We start from the raw sequence: 12,490 nt of genomic DNA, 5'->3' as shown, positions 1-12,490 counted from the left end.
TGGCATAATTACACTCATTTAAGGACTCTGCTATATTGTTATTTCATGCTTGTTATTTATTGCTATTTATTTGTATCTGCATTTGCACAGTTCATTTACAATTTACAGTTAGTGAACTATGGATTTGTTAAGAAAAAGAATTTGTTAAGAAAAAGAATCTCAGGGTTGTACGTGGTGACATGTAAGTTCTCTGATAATAAATTTTACTTTGAACTTTGAACTTTTTAAGAAATTCAGCATTATTATCAACTTATTTTTTTCACTTCCAATCAAATATTATACTTAATATTGGTCCAAATAAAAATTATCAACAGCTTTGTGCACAGCAAGATAGCACAAACAGTAAATGCCATCACCATCTAGGACATGCACTCTTCTCGAAAGACACACAACATTTTAGGAACCGGTTCTCCACCTCTGCCATCATATTTTTGAATGGTCCAGGAACACCACATCACTATTTAGCTCTCTATTTGCAGTATTCCTTTGTATTTTTAATATATTTCTTATTGTAACTTCTTGTAATTTTAATGCATTACACTGTAGTGCTACACAACAAATTTCATGACATAAATCAGTGATAATAAACCTGATTCTGAAATGAAATGATATACAATGAAGTGAAGAATGCTAAAATATTTTGCATGTTTGAAAAGTGTGAAGAACACTTTTATATTGCTAACATTGACTCCCACACTTCCAGAATTAGAGAGTCAGGCAATAACATGTGCTCAGACTGAGGAGCATAACCTCCCATTCTGGAGTGAACGATGCTGTCACAGATGCCTACATTATTTTGTGTTATGGGCAGTTGATTTTCTTCAATTGCTTGCATTTGGCCTAAAGTGCAGCCAAAGGAAGTCTGGTGTCCCTTTCAGAAGGAGAATCAGATTTATTATCACTAACATATGTCAGATAGTGGGGAGAAGCCATGGACAGAAATCAAAAGCTGCAGTCAGAGCTTTCAGGCACCTCATCACTGTTAATTATTACCTCAACCAGGCTTGAGAGTGGCCAGCAAGCACAGCATGATCGCTTTTATATTGGTCAGGCCTATTTTTCATTAACAGCCAGCTAGCAAACCCAATAACTCGGCTATCAGCTGGAACCTGCGTGTAGACTGGGGGGGCATAACAGGCCAATTGGGGGTCCATCTTGCACAGGTTCATTTTGTGAGGCTAGAATGGACTCTCCTTGCCTTTGCTAGAAAATAAACAATTTAAACAAGTGCGAATAATGGGGATGTAAGGAAAAGCCCTTTTTATGTGGAGCATAGCCATGTCTGGTAACTCCCTATCGACACTAGTGGTCCATAGGGGATAAGCATGTGAAGGAACAATCTGCAGGAATAAGTGGAAAGTGTTGGTTAAAAGGACAGGTGATCTTGCTCCATCAGGAGACAATGCTGCAACAACTCTTGAGATTCTACAGTCCTCTTCAGAGTGCTGCAGCTTATTGGCAAGTCATCCCAATTAAAAAGGAGATGCAAGAAGTGTGACATTATGAAGGTTTGCAGGATGGTGCATTGTATCAAATTTGTTGCATCTTCTAATCCATATCTCCTGCTGAAACCATGCTGTGCAGTGCTGGCAAAAAAAACGAGTACCTTAGCTGTGATCAAGATATAAAAGGGCCAAAATCAAAAGCAGCTGAACAGGTGAGACTGTGCCATTCCCTGAAAGAGCACACAAGTACTCATTTTCAGCTGCCTGGATAAAATAATTGTCCCCTTTTCCACCAGAAGCTGACCTTGCTTTCTGGGTCTCTCTAATGATCACTTTCATTAAGACGATACATCAGACTTACAAAGAAAACAAAATGACCAAATCTTAGATGCAGAGCTGCCCACACTGTTCATTAACGGTTAGGAATGACAGTGGCTACAGGCAGGCCAAGCTAGAAGGAAGAGATGCAGTCTCAGCGTAAGGAATCTGGGAGTTAGGAGTGGGGCGAGGAGATTTTCTTTTCTCTCAAAGCCTCCCTATTCCTCGTTACATTGATTTATCAGAGGGCTGTCGGTAATATTCAAGATGAAGAATGAAAGATTTCAGGGCTCCACAGGAATGTGAAGATTAGTCATGAAAGTGAAGTCAGTGTAGAGAATCAGCAATAATTTTAATGAATAGCAGGGCAGGATCACCATGTGTTTGCTTCGTACGTTATTAAATAATGATTTATTAATGACTCCATTCAGTTTCTCCTCAAAATGTTGGAATCTATCAGAAAGGATGCAGTCATAGGAATATCATAATATAATCATGCAAGATCAACAAGATCTTAAAATAGGAAAATCATGTTTAACAAATTTAATGGTATTTTTAGAGTAACACAGAAAATGTTGGACAAACTCAGGACCACAGGCAGCTTCGATGAAGAGGAATAAACAGTCAACGTTTCAGGTTTATATTCTTCAGCTGGACTGGAAAGAAAGGGGGAAGAAGCCAGAATAAGATGGCAGGAGGTTAGAACATGGGAGCATGGGCAATGGGAAACTAATAGAAGTATTATATTTGGAAGATCCTTTTTGCAAGGAAAATGCAAAGTACCTGAAGGAATTATAGACAAGAAATTTAATGCAGAGTAGACACTGGAGTATAATGTAGAAAATATATTTACCAGCATGAAGAGTTTAAATAAGAACATATTTTGATTGGAGCCATTAAATGTGAATTTTGGTGTGCTCACCACAGTAAGCAAACATGCAAATACAATAAACAATAAGGAAGGTAAATGGTACGATGCAGTTTACTGAGTTGGAGTAAACAGTAAAAGCAAAGAAGATTTACTGAAATTATACATGGCTTGTTGAGATATTACTGAGACAACTGAGAGCCGATTTGGTCTTTGTACAGAAATTGCATTAAGTAGAGTACTGCGATGAAGTATCATTATATGAAGGATGGTTGAGGAATATTATTTGATTCCCACTGGAATTTTGAAGAAAGATAAGTGAGCTCATTGTGAAATTGACCAAGAGGTTGTTTTCTCCTGTTGACGAGTACAAAATGGGGTGTGTACTCTTATGAGAATGGCTCATCTACTTGAGACTGAGAAAATAAACTTTGATATACAGAGGGTTCCAAATCGTTGGAATTCTCTACTGCAGATGAAGAAGTGGAAGACTCGTATTCAAAGCAAACATCAATAGAATATTGAACACTAGAGGAACTAGAGGGCATGTGATTTGGGCAGCAAAGCACAAGATCCACAATGGAGTAGGAGGGCTCAAGGGTTGCATGGCAACTCTTTCTTCTACTTCATATAAACTTATGTTGTTATAACATCCAGCTAAGTCAAACGTGAGAAAAACACACATTCTGAAATTTTGATACTCTTTCATTGCCTGTAAAGTTTGTGTGGTATCACAAGAGACAGAAAAAAGCACAATTCATTGTTGCACAAATTCTCCATTTCCTTGAAATACAGATTAATAGTGAATGTAAAGTGAGGAATTCCATGCTCTGACTGTAGAGAGAGTATTGAATTCATCCAGTGAGAGATTGCTCAAATCACACTGTGTAAATGTATAGCTTTTTATACAAGATAAACAGCAGCTGTTTTATTTAAAAAAAAACTGCTCTTATCCACGAGAGAATGATTTGAGCTTTGGAAGTAGTATTGAAAAGAGCTAAAAGGCTGATCCTTATCAAATGATTCAATTATGTGAGGAAGGTTGGACAAATGTGGTTTCCCGCACTTGTAAGGAACTGACCAACAGTGTTATATTGCATCAAGAGTTCCATCCTACAGGAGCCTTAAAGGACAAATTCTGGCCCTTTGTATAAATATAATTCTTAAGCAAGGAAGTCTGTGAGGACACTATACTTGCAACAAGAAAGCAAGCTGTCAAAGGGCACATTTACTAAGAACCTGTGGCTAGTTTGTACTGCTAGCCCAAGTGTGATTCTGATCTCTATTGCTGTCTATGTGGCATTTGCACCCCCCTCCCGCACAGGTTTCCTGTGGGTGTTCTGGCTTCCTCCCACATACCAAAGAGCATGTGTTGTCATTGGTGAGAGTCCCGAAGAGGTTCACCAGGATCATTCCAGGAATCAAATGAAGAGCGTTTGGCGGCTTTGGGCCTGTACCCACTGGAATTTTAAAGAATGCGGGGGGGGGGGGGTAATCTTATTGAAACCTACCAAATGTTGAAAGGCCTAGATAGGGTGGATGTGGAGAGGATGCTTTCTATGGTGGGGGTATCCTAGAGCTAGAGGGCATAGTCTCAAAATTGAGCAGAGACCTTTTAGAAAGAGGTAAGGAGGAATATTTTTCAGACAAAGAGTGGTGAATCTGTGGAATGCCCTGCCATGGACTGCAGTGGAGGAAAAGTCTGTGTGTATATTTAAGATGGAAGTTGATGGTTTCCTGATTGGTCTGGGCATCAAAGTATAGGGTGAGAAAGCAGCAAACCAACAAACCAACATAAATGGTAATGCTGCAGTGAGTGTAATGGAACAAAGGACTACCTGTGCATGGTTGGTTGAAAGCAGCATTGCAGATAGACAGAGTGGCAAAAAAAGGCATTAAGCATGCTAGCCTTCATCAGTCGGGGCATTGAGAATAGGAGATGGAGCATCACGTTGTAGATGTGTAAGACACTGGTGAGCCCACAATTAGGCTATTGTGTAGGATTTTAGTCATCCTGTTATAGGAAAGGAGTGGTTAAAGTGCTCAAAGAGCGCAGAAAAGATTTACAGGGATATTTCCAGGACTAAAATGCCTGAGTTACAGGGAGAGATATGTCAGGCTGTGTCTTTATCCCTTGGAATATATCCTTCCCTAATGAATCTCAGCAAATCACAGAAATTCTATATATTCCTGATCCCTGAGAATGAATGTAGCATATATTTTCCAAATTTATTTGCTGTGATGGTATTTGTATTCATCTTTGATTTAGCTTCTGGACTACTAGCCTAGTAAAATGACACTATATCTTATATACTATAGGGGAGATGCTTTTAACAGTTATCTAACTTTTCAAGTTGCAAGTGATCCATTGAACCTCATCTCCCAGTGACCAGCAAGTCACATGAGTTGAGTCATCACTGAATCTTTGCAGCTTGCTCTACCCCTTCGATACAGGTGGGCTGACTGACCTGCAGAGGTTCTGTGAGTGCTGGGCCTTTCTTACCCTAACTAGCTGTCTCTGACCCTTTGGTTATAAACTGTGCTTGATACCCAGCAGCACTGCAGAATTCCGTGAAAGCTCACAACTTTAACATTGCTGCTGATGAGAGAGAAACCATTAATATATCAGCATGGAGACTTTCCATCAGAACAGCCAATAAACTGATATGTTGTTACTGTTACTCAGTTAATGGACCCTGCCTGGCTATGTGTTTACAGCAATTTCATTTTATTGTGTAAGCCTCCACAATCTGCTGGACTCCTGTGGATCTTATCGCTTCCTTCTTTCTAGCGAGCTAGTTCCATTTTTAGTTGTACCCAACTTTGACTGTCCCTTCACCAGATCCCACCTCACCATGTCCCACTCTTCTAGACACCACCCACTCAGAAGAGAACTGGTCAATTGGAAGATTAAATGGGTATTTAGCAAAGATGAAAGAGGAAATTCATGTGCTTTGTTGCAGGATCAGCTGAGGCAGCTAAAAGAAAGCTGTTGCCTGTCAAAGCCTCAGTGAGGTGATTTGCTTCAGATCAGTGCTTCCTGGATCGCTGCTATCATCTGTGTTGCAAAAACTGGAGGATTCCACTAAGATGCAGATCTACAGAGCACATATCTACCCCAGCAAATGGTCTGCTCAGGAGGTTGACTGAAAGACAAGATATGCTTTTGTCTATCACCGAATAAAAAAAAGCCTGTAAGTGCTGGAAGGCACAGGTACAAACGCCAACAATTGTAAGCCACCACATAATATGCCCCACCAATTTCCTCCTCTGACTACCTGGATTGTAGTCTCACTGATTTCAGAATCAGTAAACATAACACATTACTCTAAGGTGCACTACTGAGACAAAGAGCACATTGTTCAAATAGCGAAAAGCAAAATTAAAATCAATATCAGTAAATTCTTCCAGACATACAAATACTGATTAACATTTAAATGAACTTCCAAGTAGGATAATGGATGTAAAAACCTTGAAGCCGTTTAAAACAACCTTTATATTCCTCTGGCGCTGTGCAGATGATGCTTTCTTCCAACATACTAGTCTCATATAATTAACAGTATCAAAGTAAAATTGAAAACAAGATGCTGGATATTGGTCAGGGAGCACAAAATGCTGGAGATAGTTGTCAAGTCAGGCACCATCTGTGGAGGAAGGAACAGTTAATGTTTCAGGTAACTGACTTGTTTTGAGAATTGTGTGGAGAGAGATACAGCTCCTTCTTGGCTCTCTGGATTTCCAGCATCTGCAGACTTCCTCTTCTTTGAGTGGAGTATTTTTGTTTTTTGGTATTATTGTATCCCGAGACAAGTAAGTGAATGAGGAAGGAAATGTTGTTTTTATATGCAGAGGCGTCAGCCCAGCCACTGACTCCCTACTTCATTCTGAGATTCCTACCTGCTTTAAGATTATTATTATTCCGGCACCTAAGAAAAACAAAGTAAATTGCCTTCATGATTACTGCCTATTAGTACTGTTATCCACATTAAGGACTGCTTTGAGAGGCTAGTCATGGGAGTAACTCCAGCCTTCCAGATAACTTGACCTACTGCACTTCCCCACTGTTGAAACAGGCAGATCACAGTCTCTCTGGCCCTACACTCACCTCTGGGGCATCAAGACAGCAAAGACACTTACATTATACTATTGCTGATTAAACAACAGCTTCACCTTCATTTCAATAATTCCAAGCAACCTCATCTCCAAACTCCTGGACTTGGGATGAATAGCTCCTTTTACACAAAATCCTTCACTACTGACCCCCAGACCCCAATCAGTAAAGGAAGGCTGCAAAACTCTGCTACAATTATCCTCAACACTGGTACTCCACAACACTGCTTCCTCAGCCCTCTGCCCTACTCCCTATAAACTCATGACTGCACAACCAGATGCTGCACTAACCCCGTTTACAAGCTTGTAGATGATACCACCAGAGTGGGCTGCATCTCAAATAATGATGAGTCTGAGTAAATGAAGGAGATAGAGAGACCAGTGATAGCAACCTTTCTCTCAATGTCAGCAAAACAAAAGAATTGGTGATTGACTTTTGGATTGGGGTAGTGTACGTGGTCTAGGTTGCATCAGTGGTGCTGAAGTTGAGAGGATTGGGAACATGAAGCTCTTAAGAGTGAACATCATCAATCACCTAGTCGAACCACATTATTGCCACGCACATGAAAGCTCACCAGCATCTCTACTTTCTCAGAAGTGTAATGCTTATGCAACCGGCGGGTGTATGTCTCGGGGAAAATTCGTCCACCCGCCAAACCCCGCCTCCCGTATACGTCAATGCTGTGGAATACACGCTAGGACAAAGTCGCACACACAATATCAAGCTCACACCAGGTACATTTACAGAATACACTTTATAAATCTTACTAGACCTAAGTGATTAATAACGATACAATATATATGAAGGGAAAGAAAATAAAGAAAAGGCACCAAAACTTATCAGAGTTCAGTCAATTAGGGCACATTGTTGGAGCTCAATCACTGAATTCTCCGACTCTTGGTGATCGACCAGCAGTGCCGCACCTGTCCACCTTCCTCGCAGTCTTCTTCCCGACTCCCGAAAAGACTGCGCAATCCCAGCTCCCAGACCCACAAGAGAAAATAACATCCAACCCAACTGGTTAACAAATGAATGCAATCCCCGTTATCAGCAACTTTAACCCAAATAAGCTTTGAGAAGCTTGGGGAACCAGAGTGCAGGAACAGATGTATGGGAGAAGGAAGAAAAAGAAGACAGTAAAGTTCTTTGTACTGTTGGAGATAAACAGAGAGGAAGAGGTGGAGAATTTCTTAAATGCATTTATTTTAATGCTAGGAGCATTGTAAGAAAGGTGGATGGGCTTACAGCATGGATTGATAACTGGAAATATGATGTTGTAGCTATTAGTGAAACATGGTTGCAGGAGGGGTGTGATTGGCAACTAAATATTCCTGGATTTCATTGCTTCAGGTGTGATGGAATTGGTGGGACAAGTGGGGGAGGTGTTGCATTGCTTGTCAGAGAAAATATTACAGCGGTGCTCTGGCAGGATAGATTAGAGGGGTCATCTAGGCAGACTATTTGGGTGGAATTGAGGAATGGGAAAGGTGTAGTAACACTTATAGGGGTGTATTATAGACTATCTAATGGGGAGCAAGAGTTGAAGGAGCAAATTTGCAAGGAGATAGCAGATATTTGGAGTAAGCATAGCGTTGTGATTGTGGGAGATTTTAATTTTCCACACATAGACTGGGAAGCCCATACTGTAAAAGGGATGGATGGTTTGAATTTCGTAAAATGTGTGCAGGATAGTTTTTTGCAGCAATACATAGAGGTTCCAACTAGAGAAGGGCCAGTGTTGGATCTCCTGTTAGGTAATGAAATAGGTCAGGTGACCAGGTATGTGTTGGGGAGCACTTCTGATCCAGTGATCACAATGCCATTAGTTTCAATATAATTATGGAGAAGGATAGGACTTACGGAGAAGGATAGGACTGGACCCAGGGCTGAGATTTTTGATTGGAGAAAGGCTAACTTTGAGGAGATGCGAAAGGATTTGGAAGGAGTGGATTGGGACAATTTATTTTATGGGAAGGAAGTAATGGAGAAATGGAGGTCATTTAAAGGTGAAATTTTGAGGGTACAGAATCTTTGTGTCCTGTTAGGTTGAAAGGAAAGGTTAAAAGTTTGAGAGAGCCATGGTTTTCAAGGGATATTGGAAACTTGGTGAGGGAAAAGAGAGATATCTACAATAAATATAGGCAGCATGGAGTAAATGAGGTGCTCAAGGAATATAAAGAATGTAAAAAGAATCTTAAGAAAGAAATTAGAAAAGCTAAAAGAAGATATGAGGTTGCTTTGGCAAGTAAGGTGAAAATAAATCCAAATGATTTCTACAGTTATATTAATAGCAAAAGGATAGTGAGGGATAAAATTGGTCCCTTAGAGAATCAGAGTGGACAGCTATGTGTGGAGCCAAAAGAGATGGGGGAGATTTTGTACAATTTATTTTCTTTGGTTATTCACTAAGGAGAAGGATATTGAACTGTGTAAAGTAAGGGAAACAAGTAAGAAAGTTATGAAAACTATGACGATTAAAGAGGAGGAAGTACTGGCACTTTTAAGGAATATAAAAGTGGATAAATCTCCTGATCCTGACAGGATATTCCCTAGGATCTTGAGGGAAGTTAGTGTAGAAATAGCAGGGGCTATGACAGAAATATTTCAAATGTCATTAGAAACGGGGATGGTGCCAGAGGATTGGTGTATTGCTCATGTGGTTCCATTGTTTAAAAAGGTTCTAAGAGTAAACATAGCAATTATAGGCCTGTCAGTTTGATGTCAGTGGTGGGTAAATTAATGGAAAGTATTCTTAGAGATGATGTATATAATTATCTGGATAGACAGGGTCTGATTAGGAACAGTCAGCATGGATTTGTGCGTGGAAGGTCATGTTTGGCAAATCTTATTGAACTTTTTGAAGAGGATACTAGGAAAGTTGACGAGGGTAAAGCAGTGGATGTTGTCTATATGGACTTCAGTAAGGCCTTTGACAAGGTTCCACATGGAAGGTTAGTTATGAAGGTTCAATCATTAGGTATTAATATTGAAATAGTAAAATAGATTCAACAGTGGCTGGATGGGAGATGCCAGAGAGTAATGGTGGATAACTGTTTGTTAGGTTGGAGGCCGGTGACTAGTGGTGTGCCTCAGGGATTTGTACTGGGTCCAATGCTGTTTGTTATACACATTAATGATCTGGATGATGGGGTGGTAAATTGGATTAGTAAGTATGCAGATGATACTAAGGTAGGTGGTGTTGTGGATAATGAAGTAGGTTTTCAAAGCTTGCAGAGAGATTTAGGCCAGTTAGAAAAGTGGGCTGAACGATGGCAGATGGAGGTTAATGTGAGGTGCTACATTTTGGTAGGAATAATCCAAATAGGAAATACATGGTAAATGGTAGGGCATTGAGGAATGCAGTAGAACACAGCGATCTAAGAATAATGGTGCATAGTTCCCTGAAGGTGGGATCTCATGTGGATAGGGTGGTGAAGAAAGCTTTTGGTATTTTGGCCTTTATAAATCAGAGCATTGAGTATAGGAATTGGGATGTAATGTTAAAATTGTACAAGGCATTGGTAAGGCCAAATTTGGAGTATTGTGTACAGTTCTGGTCACCGAATTATAGGAAAGATGTCAACAAAATAGAGAGAGTAAAGAGAAGATTTACTAGAATGTTACCTGGGTTTCAGCACCTAAGTTACAGGGAAAGGTTGAACAAGTTAGGTCTTTATTCTTTGGAGCATATAAGGTTGAGGGGGGACTTGATAGAGATATTTAAAATTATGAGGGGGATAGATAGAGTTGACGTGGATAGGCTTTTTCCATTGAGAGTATGGGAGATTCAAACAAGAGGACATGAGTTGAGAGTTGGGGGCAAAAGTTTAAGGGTAACACGAGGGGGAATTTCTTTACTCAGAGAGTGGTAGCTGTGTGGAATGAGCCTCCAGTAAAAGTGGTAGAGGCAGGTTTGGTATTGTCATTTAAAGTAAAATTGGATAGGTATATGGATAGGAAAGGAATGGAGGGTTATGGGCTGAATGTGGGTCAGTGGGACTAGGTGAGAGTTAGCGTTCAGTACAGACTAGAAAAGCCGAGATGGCCTGTTTCCGTACTGTAATTGTTATATGGTTAAAAGCATCGAGAATACTCTGCAAGAAAAGCACTCCCTCACCAGTTAGCATAACAAATAAGCAGTTTTATTTTTAACAAACAAAGAAGCCATTTTGATTAACATAGCAGTTTACTCTGCCCCCACTAACAAAAGTCATGCCCTCATGACATTAACAGAGTTCCCCAATGCTTCTTGCAAAACACAAAACCCAACCCAGGTGCAGAAAGCAGTGACATAACTGCCCAGGGCTGTAGAGATCACACTTGGTTCTCCTGGAACTACATACGTCAACCTCTCGGGGGGGTGCCTACTTCTCTGAGACCTCTGTACCCCCTTTGCCGACCTTTCTGCCTCAGACACCACAGGGGACAGCCAGAGCAACCTGTTGGACCCTCACCCTCTCCCTCACTAGGATCCCTCTTCACCTGAGAACCATCTGTCTCACAGAGGTTCCACCCTCTCTCCCCCCAATGTCGGCTGCATCTCAGTCTGCCCATCAACACCCTCCCTCCTCTCACCTAACTCAGTGGGGGAAGGGTCAGGAGCCTCCTCTTCTGGTACTGGAGAATTAGCGAATGGAAACATGGGCCACACATCTGAATCGTCGTCTTCCAAATCGGTATCCCTTTCCGGGGTGAGGACCAGTCCTGTCTCTTCCGCAGTGGGCTCTTCCCTCACCTCGTGCCCTCACAGAGTCCTCGTACTAGGTGTAACCGCCCACCCTGGCTCTTTATCCACCTGCGCTGCTTGACCCAGGGGCAGCAGGTGGTTCCAATGGAGTACCTTGACAGGCCCCTTCCCATCCTCAGGTTTCACCTGGTAAACAGGTAGATTCGGCATCTGGCTCTCTACCACATTGGGGTGGCCACCCATTGATCTGCCAACTTATACCTACCGGGTAGTCCTAAATTCCATATAAGGACCCGGTCGCCCAGCAGTAATTGAGCGAACTTCACTTTCTGATCATATCTCCTCTTATTCCTCTGATTCTGCTTCTCCCATAACAGCTTCGCCACTGTCGTCGCTTTCTGATCCTTAGTGGGAAATGCCTGAGCATAGCGAGTGTAGCGATCCATGATGACACGGTGTTGCTGGTGTCCGGCTCAATCAACAGGAAATCCATACACACCAGGTCCAGAGGTCCCGCACTCTGTCAGTGTGACAAAGGGGCCACTGACGCCAGCAGGGTTTCCTCCGGATGCAACGACTGCATCCCCTGTAGTACTCTGCGACTTCCCACCTCATCCGGGGCCAGTAGAACCGGTCCTTGAGTAATCCATAGGTCTTTTCCACCCCCAGCTGCCCGGAATCATCATGCAGAGCCTGGAGCACAATCTTCTGATACTCCTCGGGCATGACCAGCTGCCAACGTCGTGTTTGGTCCGGAGGCGCCGTGACCCAGTATAAGACTTGGTTCTTCAACTTTAACTGAGGTCATCCCTTCAATAACAGTTGCACTGAAGTGTGTTTCTCTGCCCACACCACATCCCCATTCTCCACACAGTGCCAATGCCCGGGTCATTTCGCTGAGCAGCTGCCACTTCCCCCAGACTTAGTTCTGGCAACTGTTTAGTCTGCAGTGCGGTCAGGTCACAGTAAATTTGGGGCAGAGGGTCATCAAAAGCCACCAAGGGGTCCACTGCTCGCTCTGGCCTCCCCCTTCCCTTGGCCTTCACGGTGATAACAAACTG

At 41.9% G+C, this 12,490-nt stretch overlaps 1 protein-coding gene across 1 annotated transcript in view; it reads right to left on the bottom strand.

Moving 5' to 3' along the window:
- Positions 1 to 12,490, bottom strand: part of LOC132403323 (ALK tyrosine kinase receptor-like) — an 891,331-nt gene that overhangs the window by 843,351 nt on the left and 35,490 nt on the right. The window lies entirely within an intron of this gene.

Source organism: Hypanus sabinus, chromosome 12, assembly GCF_030144855.1.
Source record: "Hypanus sabinus isolate sHypSab1 chromosome 12, sHypSab1.hap1, whole genome shotgun sequence".
Taxonomy (NCBI): Eukaryota; Metazoa; Chordata; class Chondrichthyes; order Myliobatiformes; family Dasyatidae; genus Hypanus; species Hypanus sabinus.
This window is presented reverse-complemented; position numbering and strand designations above follow the sequence as displayed.